This window comes from Cyanistes caeruleus, chromosome 12, assembly GCF_971803275.1.
Source record: "Cyanistes caeruleus chromosome 12, bCyaCae1.hap1.1, whole genome shotgun sequence".
NCBI classification, from domain to species: Eukaryota; Metazoa; Chordata; class Aves; order Passeriformes; family Paridae; genus Cyanistes; species Cyanistes caeruleus.
Window position 1 is genome coordinate 6,618,402 of NC_141712.1, and position 14,299 is coordinate 6,632,700.

Below are 14,299 nucleotides of genomic sequence, written 5' to 3' on the forward strand. Positions count from 1 at the left end.
CAGTAGCCATTTTATGGCAGAATTAGTTAGGAACCAAGCATTTCAGAAACTGTGATCCTTTTCTTTCTTTTCTCCTTCTGTTTGGGGTATCATTTAACTGCAATTTCACCAGGGCAGTAAAACAAGGGAGTAAACAGTAAATAAAGAGCAAGCAAAATTAAAAACAGTAATGAACCTTATGAATACGGGAGTGTTACAATGTTTGAAATGCATTTATTTTGGAGCTCTGCACGTTCTGGGAAAACATGATGACTTTGTGAATGCATTGTCTCATTTTACATTGCAGAGACTCTATTTATTGGCCCTGGAGGCTAACAAGGAACTGACACCTGTGCCCAAATGTTTTCCAAACCTTGGCAGCAACGGGCACATTCATTATGCAGCAGAGTTGTAGATCCATGTGTCCTCAAGGCGGGGGAGAGGAGCAGGCTTTGCCCTTGCAAGGACAAACAGGTTAAGTAGCAAAGTGCTAGGGTCAGTGGATTTACTGACATGGTCAATCATCACGGAAGAAGATCATGGTGCTTCTGTGTCTGTGCACCACTGTAGTAGTGCCAACTGCTATTTAGGGGAAGTTTGGTTTGGGAACTGTTTTGGGCACAGGAGAGCTCATCCGAGCTGGGTAACATCAAAACATTCCATTTCTCTTTCAGCTAAAGGAATTAAAAACTTATAGTGACTTTTAGCATGGATCTTACCTACAAATTGTATTTGCATACTGAGAAGAGAGTAGGTTTAGATTAGATTTTGGAAGAAATTGTTCCCTGTGAAGGAACTGGCACAGGTTGCCCAGAGAAGCTGCCCTGGAAGTGTCTGAGGTCAGGTTGGACGGGGCTTGAAGCAACCTGGGATTGTGGAAGCTGTCCCTACCCACAGCAGGGGTTGGACCAGAATGGTCTTTAAAGCCCCCTCCAACCCAAAGAATTTTCTGATTTTGGGATGGGAAAGCATTCATTGTTTTTTTTGGGGCCCCTAAATAAATATTAACAGAGAATGGTGAAACAGTACTGATGTGCCCTGCATTAAATAAGGTTTGTGAATATTTTGAATTATCTAAAACATAGTTTAATGAAAACTTAGACAAGAAAACACAGCTGTGCAATCCCCAGGGTTTGGCAAAAGAGAGATTAGTGTTTTACCTGTTGATAAGATCAAGGTTGATTACTTTAGAAAAATGTCAGTTTTTCATTAAAAACCATTTTCCATTACACTGTGGTCTGCAATGTCACTTCCATGGTTTCTGTGTGGCTATATCTACAATAAGGGTAGACTTTCATTAAACTAAGGCCTGAAGCATACACAGGTAGATTTTATTTTAAATAGGACCATCTATGTAGATTATAAGAGGGAAGTTCTGTAATGTGGTATTTCAGAAGCACTGGGAAGCAATTAGAATCATCCATTTAGTGAATTTTGGTGGTCAGAAAGGCATTAGCTAGGATCAGGTTTACTCATTCATCATACCCAGTTACTTATGGATAAACAGGGTGATATGGTGTCTTGCTAATTCTCATTATATAACATAATTGTGTTCTTGAGATGCTGTTGAAGGCCATTTCCAATTACCATTGTATATAGGAAACACAGGTTAAAAACATTGAGGTTAAGTGTGACACAGCAAACACAAAGCAATTGGGTTGCTGGTGTGTGGGCTGCATTGGGAGCATGATTATTTCTGTGTGTGTGCTCTGCAGGAGAGAACAACTTTGTGTATTGAAAGCTTGAACAGACCGTGACACTAACAAAGGTATTTGACTTTTTAAAGATAGAATTCTAGATGCAAAGCTCACTGGGTTCATGCTACTGCCCAGATGAGTTTGGGAGTGTGCCAGGAAGCTAAAAGCAGTTGATAAACCCTAGAAGAAAAGTAGTAAATCAAAAGCAAGAAAGCTTTTGAAAAATTCAAAAATCGTATGATTTTGAAAAAGAGCTTGATTGCCTCACAGAGATTGCTGTATGCCAGCATATTAATGATCAGACCCTGAGAGCTTTGCACTTTGATTCTAATGAATGTCCCAGAAGTTTGGATGTTTATATGAACATTATCTCTGTGTAAAACGGTGAGCTTAAAACCTTAACTCTGCTGAGGTTTGATGTGTATCCTTTAATCTAGACTCTGCATTGATGGGATTATTCACATGAATGAGGTTTAGCTGGCTTAGTCCCAACATTTCTGTGATGGATTATTTGATGCATTTACTCCATCATTGGTCAGAATAATTTCAGCTGGGTTTTGCTGTGTGCACTGGAACTCCCTTTCCCATAAGATTGTAAGTAAGGAACGTGGGTTAAATGCTGCACTATTCTTCCTTACCAAAAAGCAAGAGGCAGATCTCAGATCCTCTCTTCCACTGCTTTTAACTTCATTTAGGAGTGTGATCTGGTACTGAATTGTTCTCTAATTAATTAAGTAACTAATAAATTGCTTCAAAGGCAAGATCCCAATGTGCCACTAAGCTACCCTTCCTGGAAGCACAAAAGTGCTGGACTCTTGCTGAGTCTTTGGGGCAAAAGAGAATGAAAAGCTTTCTATAGGCTTTATGTACATCTTTATTATGTGTTCTTGAGATGTTTTTGTGACCACTTACAAATATTCTTGTCTCCTTCTGTTCACAATGCCTGTAAGATAAAAATGTCCTCATCATACTTCTGGCCATTCATATCCCTTTTTTCTCTGAGTTTAGTCTGATTTCTTACTTGGCATTATGGGTATGTGGATGATTCATTTCAAAAACATTGTCAATTCCACTGATATCAAAAGTACTATTAGAATGCAATTAGTGTTCACATACCTAAGTACCTGCTAAGTTGTAGCTTTATGTATTCAGAAATATGATGTACTTGCAAAGTCCAAGGATTTCAATCCACATCAGTTGAACTGTTCCTATTTTCAGTAATGAGATTTTGAAAAGGGTCTGCATGAAAAAGGTTTAAGCTACTTATGCAATGGCCAGTCTCAGAAAGTGCCTGCAAAAATGGTCACACATTGGGAAATTAATGTTACTAAAGAGCAATTCAAACCTGAAAACTATGGCAAATGCCACAGTAGTCATCACAACTTGTATGCCATAGGCTTTTCATGACTGTGCTTCTAATTTATCAGTTCTCTTGCATCAAAATCTGTTAAATAGGTATATGGTTCATTATTACATGCAGAAAACTACATTAAAAGAAAACCTTGTAGCTGGAATGTTAGTAATACTTGATTAAGGTAAGAATTAAGTTAGTAGCCTTAATTCATCTCCTTTGTCTGTGGTTATAGTGCTACACCATGTTCTGTGTTGGAGACTGCAGGCTATAGAATTTGACTCCCAATTCTCATGCTCATTCACTCTGTTTCCATTTAAGCTGTTTAATGGAGTACTGTTACAGCATTTTATTTCACGTAATTCCTCCACCCAGTCTCTATAGTAATATAGTTTTAATGGGTTTTTTCAGGGTTTTTTTTGGCTTTTTTTTTCTCCCTTTCCACAGCAGCTTGTCTGATCTTGGCATTATTTCCAAAACTTGGAAGACAAAAGAGGAGAAGGCTGAGAACATACTGAGGTTCACAGTGGCAGGAAAAAGATCAGACTGGATCTGGGGAGGATCTGCCTGGATTCAAGGAAAAATAAATTTGCTAAGCTTTGGACCTCCAGAGTTGTTCACTCTCCTGTTTATATAGCTTTACAAGACCCAAATGGAAAAAACCATGAGAAAACTGATCTGCATTCTGGTCTGACCCTGCTTTGAGCAACAGATTGGACTGTAGGCCCAGCAAGGGCCCCTCCAACCTGAGTGATGCCACAGATCTGTAAGAGCATTGCTGGGGCTCTATGCCATAGCTGTGTAAGTTGCTATTAAGTATTAGAGAATTGGTTTTCTTTTTTTTTTTTGCCTCCAGTTTTGGACTTGCCTAATTTCATTTATTGAAGAGAATTGTCCCTCAGGTTCTATACTTCATTACTATCCTTCTTTTACAATTCCATCTTCCCCTCCCTGCCTCTGTTTCTTATACCTTTGCCCTCAAGTTTCGGAGTGCAAAAACATTTAAAGCATTGAGTTGCCAGATTTACTAACCCTAATAAAGCATCTTTGTTGCATTTTTGAAAGGAGTTGGTTTTGGCTAAAACTTTGAGAAAGCACTAATAATCTGGAGGCAAACATTCAGGAGAGAAAATTGTATCCTGATGCACTGTAATTCCTTAAAGGGTAAATGAAAACTGTGTTATAATTAGAAGTCGAAGAGCTTCATTTCTGTTAAAGCTGATTGGGGGCTTCAGCCAGGATCTAAATCAATAAGAGATTCCTAGTAAAATGAAGAAGAAAATGTTTTTTAATCATAGGTTAAAGAGATTCTCTGCTAAACTTTCCCTAGACAAAGGTTTGTACCAGGTGTTTGTATACTTGCTCATGGATATGCAGATATCTGCCTGGAGACACACTCCCATGAAAATATAACACACAATTAAGGAAGCAAATTCAGTGTTTGAAATAAATATTTAGATATAGATAGAAATATTGTACATGACAGATGAAGTTAATTGTGAAGGCTTTATGCAATACAGTCAAAGATTTTGGTTTAATCTACTAATTTGAAATATACTTTTATAAGAATTTTTAAGAGGAACATTGACATGGCACATTTCTTTATATTATACTTGTAAGAGATTAATTTGTCAGCTACATAATTTAGTTAACAATTTTTAAAATGCTAAATGAAGTGCAAAGGCTTTGAAAATACTTTTAAAATTATGTTTTTTAAGCAGTTTTGTTTTTTCCAGAATAATGTTCCTCAGTATACTGGTATTTTGTGCCATACAAGATGAATTAATTGAGTTAGGCTCACACATTATTGATTACTATCCATCCTTACAACTATTTATAGATATACTTTTTTCATGTTTCAAATGTGTTTACATTTTCTCAGTGGTTTAGCATCATTGATGTTTTCCAAAGCATTACTGCTCCATTCACCTTCAGTACAACTTTGTCTCTTTATAAATAGTTCAAAACCACTAAGTGAGAAAGAAAAGGTCTTTTTCTTCTCTGCCTGGGATTCAATTGGTTGTTGAATCTCACTTTGAAATCTTGTCCCTTGGTAAAGGAATCTGAAAAGTTTTTGTTAGTTTTAGGAGAGGTTTTCAGAGTCTCTGTTTAGACAGAGACTCTGAAAAAGTGAGTTGGAGAGCACGGGAGTCACTAAAAATGTCTTCAGTGAATAAACATGTAAAATTCTGTGTGTCACCAGCAGGGTCGATGCTGAGGTGTCCTGAGAGACAGGGTGTCAGAAATAAAATGGTTGTAGAGCCCACTGCCAGTGGTATGGGCAAAGTAACACAATAATGAAATGAGTCCGGAGCAGCAGGCACTGGTGGCAGCTCTTCCCCTCAGGCGGCCTGCAGGGTCCTGCCAGTGCTGCCACCCCGGGCCCGGCCCCTCTGGGCCTGGCAGGCCCTTATTGCCACCAATGGATTCCACCCTGAGCGCCCAGGCCTAAAGGTGTCCGTGCTGGGGCAAAAGAGGCAGTTCCAGAGGGAGTTCATCACTGTCCGGGCTGGGAGCCGAGCTGCTGGGAAGCAGCTGTCAAGGAGGGTGGACAGCCAGGTGTCCCTGAGCAGCAGTGTGTCCTGGGGGACAAGGCCAGGGCATGGAAGGGCACTGATGGCAGGTCAGGGAGGGGATCCTGACCCTCTGCTCAGCCCCATATCCAGTTCTGGGCTGAGGGAGCTGGGCCTGTTTAACCTGGAGGAGACTCTGAGGGGATCTTTTATGTGTGTCCATCAGAGGATGGACCAGGCTCTGCTCTGTGGGGCCCAGGAACAGGAGAGGCAATGGGCAGAAACTAGAACGCAGGATATCCCTTGCACCTGAACAGTGAGAAAGACTCCATTTTCAGGGTGACTGCCCAGAGTTCTTGTGCAGTCTCCCTCCCTGGAGATATACAAACCTCACCTGGACACAACCCTGTGCCTTCTGCTCTGGGCTGGCCCTGCTTGAGCAGGAAGGTTGGACCAAATGAGCTGCTGTGGTCCCTTCCAACCTGACCCATTCTGTGATCAGGAGAGGATACACAGCCAAAAGACAATTGTATGGTCTGGTTCTTGTGCCTTTTGAACATAAAATGTGCTGCCTCTTTCTCTTTTTTTCCCCTAGATCTCAGAGGCATTTTTTCATAGCAGCTCTGTGTTTAGGCAGCTACCTCATCATTATTCATCTAAGTCATCAAAATTGTAAAAAGGACTAAAAACCCTGATGTGTTATAAATAAAATATGGGAAGGAGGACAGTAATAGAATAAGAGTTCATATATTTGAGGGAATACACACCCAAAAGCTCTCCCACAGCAGTTGCAATGTTTTCTTATTGTTTAAATATTTCAATCAAAGAATGAAATGGAATATGATCAATAGTTGGAGCTGAAATCCTCTAGATGTTGTGTGACAGTACAGGTACTCAATCTTCATTCAAAATTTACACAGTTTGTATTTCCTCCACTGTAATTGCCTCTGCACTGTGGCTTTCAATAGCTGTAAATTAACTCTGTCATAATTGCTTTCTTTTTTTCTTGAATATTTCTATCCTTGCTGTAAATTATATTCCTGTTACTTCCAGTATTGATATTATGATGTGTCCACTAAGACAGCACTGTATCTGGAGACATGTATATATCTTTTTGGAATAGTTTTCTTTCACCCTCCCAATTTTATTCATATAGCTGATTTCTCTTGGCTCTGAGCCCAGTTTGGTTTAATTTTTGTTTATTTTGTACAGGATTCCAGACTCTGCTTAGAGATGGGCACTGTATAAATTAATATATAAATTCAATATATGCTTGCTTGTAGTGGGTTCCTTGTCACATCTGTTTTGCGAAGGTTTCTAAATCTTTATAATCTGTATAACATATCTTTGGTTACATAGGATTAGGAATAGGATCATAGTTTCAACATGTACAGGTTTTCCCATAAATAGTCATTGCTAACTAACTGTTACAGTGCTCTGGCATACTAGATAGTGATGTATGACTCAATACTCTACATTGAGTAATGGTTCTATTTAAGACACTATGGGTATGTTAGCTACGGTAAATATTTGTTTTTAATGCTGAAAACTTCTTTGTGCTCAGAAAGTTTTTAAGGACTATTGTGTATATAAATATAGATGTTGCATCCTCTTTAAAATACTGACATTCCTTCAGTATTGTTAAGAGTTTTCACAGGCAGAACTGTAACATAACAATGCTCAGTGTATTGGTTATGGCCGGTTGCATTGCTTTGGCATAACCAAAAGCACTTTAATGGAAAACCAGGGTCACTTCCCATTAAAAAAAAAAAAAATCCAATTTGCATGATTATTTTATGTCAAGGTATCAAGGAGACAGTTAAAGAAGTAGTCAGCAAACATTGTGGCACCAAATTAAGTCATAAATAGCTCAGAAAAGAGAAGAGGCTGCTGCTGAGTCAGGCAGCAGTTAGAGAATAATGACAAAGTTTGCAGGAGAGCAGGGAGATTCGAAATACACGGAGATGTAAAAGTACCAAGTGTAAAGCTGAGGTCAAAGATGACATTTGCGAGGAAAGGGGAAAAAGCTTGCTCTGATGAACTGTATAATCTCAGGGATTTCCCTACTCCTACTAAAGTCAGCATCATAAATTGGTCTCCTTACAGAGCACCACAATCTTCTAGTGCTCTAAATAGAATGAATGTAGGTTCTATGTATGACTTGTGGGTTGCATTTTTTATTGCAATACGTGAAGCGAAGGTGGGAAGAGAGGGGAGGCACAGGGAGAAGGATGGTGTGCTGATCAATGTATACAGAATGAGCAGGTGTCACTTGTTAGTCACAAAGGTGGGGATGTTACAGGTGTCTTTTGTAGGTGCTTAAAACACCAAGGTGTGCCACAATCCCATGATCTTCCAACTCCGTATTTTGTAAGGAAGCTAATTACACAGGTGATAAACATCCACTGAAGGCAGTGTGGGAGGTAGAGAAATACTCGTGGATCCAGTGGAGATTAAGGTCTGACCAGAACATTGAGTTTATCAGCACTGAGAAGGGGGAGTGCTTCCAGGTATGTCCAAATATAAGCCCTCAGGTACATAAGGAGCACTCCATGAAAGAACCATTGATGGCTGTGACGTTGGCAGCCATGGTCCATAAACTGTGGGATTAAGTGCTAATTGAGCTGAGATTCTGAAGGGTTTGAATACTGTATTAATGCTTGTCTCCTATCTAAGACTTCTAATGGCTTATGGACTTAACCTTAAGCCTTTAAACAACTTCTTCCAACTCTGCAGAGCTCTTTCCAGATGTGCAGTTAGTTCCTGGGTAAGAAAACGTAGATATTTCAGTAGAATCTCTGCATCTGGATCCTCACTAATACATTCATCAAATCAGCTCTCTAATATCTGTGGTTTCTGAGACCAAAGTCTTCTAGAGCTCTTGACCTCTGCCGGAAGAAAAGATTTATTTACTCATATATGACCCATGTATGACACAGATGACAGCAGATATGTGCACACCATACTTTTCATGCTCCCAATTATCTTTACTCTCCAAAAGGCTGGAAGTCCTGGATATCTCTCATTTACCTGTGCTATATTTGGATAGTGTTATTGCCTCTAACATGGCAGCCTAAGACAAGGGCAAAAAGCCCCTGGGTTCTTCTAAGGTCTGTTAGAGAGAGGAGAATGAACTGTGAGCTGCATTCCCTTCATGTAGTCCTAATATGAAGTCCTTAGTTGTACAAAGCCCACCAGCACAACTATCTCATGGTTAGAGGGAATGCTGTAGAGGAAGTAGGGCCACATTTTGGCCACATGCTATGTGGCTATTAAATAGCCACATGCTATTTAATAATAAAAATAAAATTTTTAAAAGGTGTTTTTTTAGTGCTTTATCATTATGGTGTCCTCATATTGAATGGCTAATGTTTTGATACAAGACTTTATAGATAAAATATAAATGAAAAATGTGTGGAAAATTAGTTTCTAGTTACAAGTTGGTCAAAAATAAGAGAGCAGGGGAAGAACCATGTGTCTGGATACATCAAGACACACTAAAATACTCTGATGCATATTAAAATACTCTGTGCACCTTAAATACAGCCACATAAACCAACCCTAAAATGCTGTTATTTGTGGATTAAATACATGGAAACATTTCTTTAGAAAGCTATTTGAAATGTAAATATTTGGCATCATCGCTTCTGGAATTAACCCTGTCCATGGCCACAGGGATGGTCAGGAACATGGTGATGAAATGGAAGGAAAGAGGCAAGAATGGGAGCCGAATTAAAATGGTGCAGGCAGGCAACTCTTTGAGTGGTAATGTTTCCCATTTCTTTCCTAAGCACATCCCCACTTAGTTTCTGAGAAAGCAGGAAGGACACATAGGCAAATTGCCAACCAGATGGTGCAATCGAATAAGAAGAATGCTTTCAGAAGGGCAATATAACACAGAATTTAAAAATGCTATCATTTGCTTTCCTGATACAATATAAGACAAAATTCACATGGAAAGAGTAAATGTTAACTATATACTTGTGCCTTCTAGTCATCTTTGTGACTTAGCTTCAGAAAAACGTCCACCTTTGAGTTCTCCTGTGGTATCCCCACTGCCAAAGTAATTTAATGTGTTCCAATTATGTGTTTCTTCGCAGATTTTTCAAAACTGCTTTATTATTCCCTAAATATGTTTCTGGAAATATACAAAATTTAATTGTGAGAGAAGGGTGAAGTCCATTTTCAGGACTTCTGTAGTTGCTGTTCTTATATAACATGAAGAAAAGAAAATAGTATTTGCTATGTCGGCTTCTCACTACATAAAGATAATATCAGTGTGGAATTAGTGGCAGACCAAGGAATTATAGTATTTTTTTCATGTTATGTAATTTCCAATTTATTACTAAAACTATGTGGTGCATATTGCTTGCGTTATGTCTTTGGAATAATTTGATATATTTTTTTACAATGTATTTTTGTTTCAGTGTATTTTAGTTCTATCATAATTTGTGTCTTTTCAAAAGCAGCCTATTGCATAGATTATGCATATACAGAAATACAGATTCCCACCCTGTTCTTCTGACTTGCTTTTAAATTTCAGAAGATACATATAGAAACACATAAAGATTTTTAGCAAAAAAAATTAAAATTATTTTAATGTAATTTTTCTTATTAGTAGCACAGTTTTGATTATGTGATTGGATGTAACAATTTTATGTCAATACATAATCAGAATTGACAAATCTAGTCGTAATTGAAGAGAGAAAGCCATATCCTGGCAAAAATGTAGGAACCAGCCATCTGTCCTGATGTCAGCCTTTTTGTTATGTATTTTATGTCTATATCTTGATGTTCTATAAATATATATATGGCATATCTATCCTCTACCTTAATTCTTGTGAATGGCTTCCAAATGAGATGCAGCTACAGCATATGAGCATTACCTTCATGAATCTAAACAAGAGCTGCTGCCTCTTTTCTCTGCCCAGTCCTAGCTGGTCTTTATGTACTCTTGTTGACAAGAATTTGTGGACTAAAAATAAATATGGAAATAAAAAGAAGTTAATAATCCATTGACTAAAATTTTTATTAATTGATTTTTAAAAACATTAATTATTGGAACTTTTTTTTTGTGTTTTCATTATCTGAATTGTGGATAACCACATTGCCATGCTTTTTCTTAGACTTACTGATTTCTGAATCTATTTATTTAGATTAGAGGGGATTTTTTCTTCAGTGCTTGAAAATCCAGTCTGGATTGTGAGAAACCAAATGTGAATTTTCCTTTTCGGAAGTCTCTTTTGGTAGTAAAGATTTTACAGGTGATTTTTGACATTGATGGGCACAGAAAAAGCTCTGTTGTATTCAGGTTGCATTCCTTGTAGCACATGTATAACCTTATTTTTTTCCTCAGGTGGGATGAAGAGTATTTGAAATCTTACCTGTAGTGGTAAAATCTTACCTGAGCTGGACAAGCAGAGACAATGCTGCAGTTCAGCTGGTAGAACTGCATTGCTGATGGAGTCAAAGCTGGGGCTGTTTAAATTCATATTGCTTCTGGTTTTGCCTGTTGGTGAGAGAAGCTAATCTCCATTTCACTTTTCTGGGTTCTAAACACCTCGGTCACTGTCTCAGAGTTCCTCTAACCTTTAGAGTTAAGTTAAATCAGCTGTTGCTTGAGGTTTTGTGCATTTGTCTGTACAGGGCATGAACTTATTTTTGCCTGCATCAAGGTCCCTGAAGGTTTTGTCTTTGTCCATAGTAAGTAGTTTTAGCCCCAGTTTCTCTAGGTAAGACCCAACCTCACTCTGCCAAGCTTTTCTTTGAGGGTCTGATGTTATTTCCTACAAAAAATACTGGCAGAACTAGTTGACAGCTTTGGATAAATAGAAGAATTTGATGTCATGTTGTATGTGAAAATCATGTTTTAAAAACTTAGCTGGACAGTTGAAAATCACAAATAGCAGGCAATGTTTTTTAAAAGAGCCAGAGGTATCATGGTGTTAACATGATAAGTATTGGTAGCTGCTGTGGGGACAACTGGGCACAGCATTAAATAACAGAAGTTAATTCCCAACTCCATTGACTTCAGGTGAATCGGTCAGAAAATACCACACAGAAACTGAGTTAGGAATTATTACAAAAGAAATAGAAAATTGGAAATAATGACTGTGTAGAGCTCTGGTTTATTCTGCTTCTTCAGTGCTGTGAGTAATTCTCATTCCCATTTCAGAGTGAATATCTGAAGAGTGATAAAGGTGATCAGGCTTCTGGAGCAGCTTCCATATGATGAAGGAAATTTGACAATCTTCAGCCTGGAGTAGAATCAACTGACGGAGAATTTGATAGAGATCTACAGGACTGGAAATGACATGAAAAAGGTAAGTGTAAGATGACTGTATCTTCTTCACATGTAGGAGATGAGCATCAAGTGAAACAAATAGGGTGGTTCAAAACAAAGGAATGGTATTTTCATACTCACGTCTTCAGTAATGGAGCTCCATTTCAGAGGTCATTAGGAGTGCTTAAAGTTGACATGGATTCAAAACTGAAACAAACAAGTTCATTCAATGCTATTAAATAAAACCATGTCAACTCTTAAGAGAATCCCTAAGCCATAAATGAGTGGAAGTTGGGGAAGGATAAATAAGTTTAGTAGAATTAATGTATTTTTTCCTTTTTTTTTTTTTTCTCTGAGTTCACTGTCACTACTATGATATATAAAATTAGGCATGTGCTGGTTCAATACCTCTCAGAGCATATCTGTTTAACTTGTTAGTTCAGGTTCAGGGTCATAGGAAATAAATGATTGTTTAGGAAAAGCAACAAAAGAAACCACAGCTTTGCCTTTCCTTTTCCATGTGAGCAGTACTTTGCCCCCAGAGCCAATCCTGAGTGCACAAACATGGTGTTAATGGATGGCTTTACTGAAGCTGTCAGCATTCAGTCGGGCAGGACATGACACTGGGATTTTAACCATTTGTGGTCATTAAAGTTACCGTGTACTTATATAGGATAATGGAAATTAGCCCTGGTGTCCTGGTCTGATTCCAGCTTGTGTCTCCTGCAGTTTGGCTTGGATGAGTTCCTTTTTCACCCTTCAGTGTGTGCTGCTGGTTTACTGGAGAACAGCACTGTGAAAACTCCATGTGGATGAAAAAAATTCAATGCAGATTATTTCTTGTTTAACACAACAAACACAGTAAACTGCCACAATTCTTTGACATACCAGGAATGCAAAGGATGTGTGAACAGTTGTATGTTCTGTAAAACACTGGCTAAAATTTGTACTAAAGGAGGGTCAACAATCTCAGTGAATTGTGTTGAAACCAGCAGAGCTGCATGTCTGTACATCTGTGAAGAATTTCGTATATTATGAATGACTAGATGTGCCTGATGAAGTAGTGTTCTGAATTTTGCACTGAAATTTTACTGACACACACTGCTTGGAATAAGCTATGAAATTTCTTTAATATGGAAGAAAACATGACATGAGCTGGGATTGTACTCTTATTAGGTTTTTTTCCTCTTTTTGCATCAAAAAGCTTTGTATGCATCATCAATGTAAGGCAAGGGAGAGAATCATCTGTCTTTGGGGGAATGATTGTCCACATTCTCAGTGAAAGGTCAATGAGTAGTGGGTATTAATTAATCCAGCTGGGCACACAGCATCCCAGGTTTAACAATGTCCAAGCTTTTTATAATGATGATAGATTTTAAGGACCTGCCTTTTAGTAATGGCATCCCATCTGTTTGGGGTTAGAGCTTTCAGCACATTAAGGTTTTTTTTAGATTCTTCTTTATAAAGTGTGTCTGGTTTGTGGGATAGTCCCAAACATTGTTTATTTCAAAGAAAGTCAAACCACTGAAAATTTAAGGCCAAAGTCATGAGTAAGAAACCTTTTAGATTTTTTCAGAGAAAATACAGCAAATACTTTTTTTTAAAAAAAAAATCTACACTGGAGACAGTCAATTTTTTATTAATGTCCTTCTGAATTTCTTGTTTAATCTTGAATTATGAAATGTATTGGTATTTGCTTGGATGCAGCTGAAAGACTAACTTCCCATAGTGTCCAACTGCCTTTTTTGCCAGATGTCCATAGTACTGAAGATCAGTTCTCTGATCTTCTGAAGAGTCATGATCTTGATAAAACACACTGAATCATGATATGTTTTGTGCCATTGGTGAGGTCTACCACAGTTTTCTTTTGCTTCTGTTTGCTACAAGGCAAAATACTCTACAGGGTAGAAAATGTCTTCTTTGCCTTTAGTCTCACCTGCGTGGGGTGTCTCAAAATGTGGTAGTGTCTGCTAAGTTACAGAATACCAAACTTTTAAATTTCATTGCGGAGTAGTGAAAGTGTATTTTCATCTTTGTGCAGCTAATAGACTTATTATGAGAGATAGCTTTGCATGTTGTTCTGTGTTAATTATATCTTGGATTTGAAGGAAGATGAGCAAAGCAGATGGACATGAGGCTCATTTTCGTCACTAATTTAGCAATGAGCTCTATGTTAGCAGTCTTAGAAGTGTAGGGACGGGTAAATATATGAATTGAATCCAAGATTCCACGTGTATGTTCAAACCAAAAGAGTTTAGCAAAATGGATGCAAATCATCTGACATTTAAAACTCTTTCCAGTAAATGAAGTAGTCAAAAGTCTCTTGATGGATGTCCTTTAAGACAAGTAACTCCCCATTACATACATGTTTATCAGAGGCGAGGCTCCAAGGAAGCAAGTTGAAGGGCCCAGTATTTTTCCTGTAAATCTTTAAAATGCTGTTGAATTGGGAATATCTGCTTTATGCGCCTTCCTT

At 38.1% G+C, this 14,299-nt stretch overlaps 1 long non-coding RNA gene across 12 annotated transcripts in view; it reads left to right on the top strand.

Moving 5' to 3' along the window:
* The first annotated feature begins 1,599 nt into the window (after positions 1-1,599).
* LOC111934666 (uncharacterized) overlaps positions 1,600-14,299 on the top strand; it is a 38,248-nt gene continuing 25,548 nt past the window's right edge. For 4 of the 12 annotated variants that reach the window (XR_015275545.1, XR_002867362.2, XR_002867366.2 and 1 more), the window contains exons 1-2: positions 5,346-5,481; positions 11,716-11,863. This is a non-coding gene — a long non-coding RNA (uncharacterized LOC111934666). Of the gene's footprint in view, positions 1,748-5,345; positions 6,431-7,946; positions 8,051-11,715; positions 11,864-14,299 lie in introns of those variants that run through there. The other 8 variants (XR_015275548.1, XR_015275547.1, XR_015275550.1 and 5 more) reach the window with 5 other exon arrangements.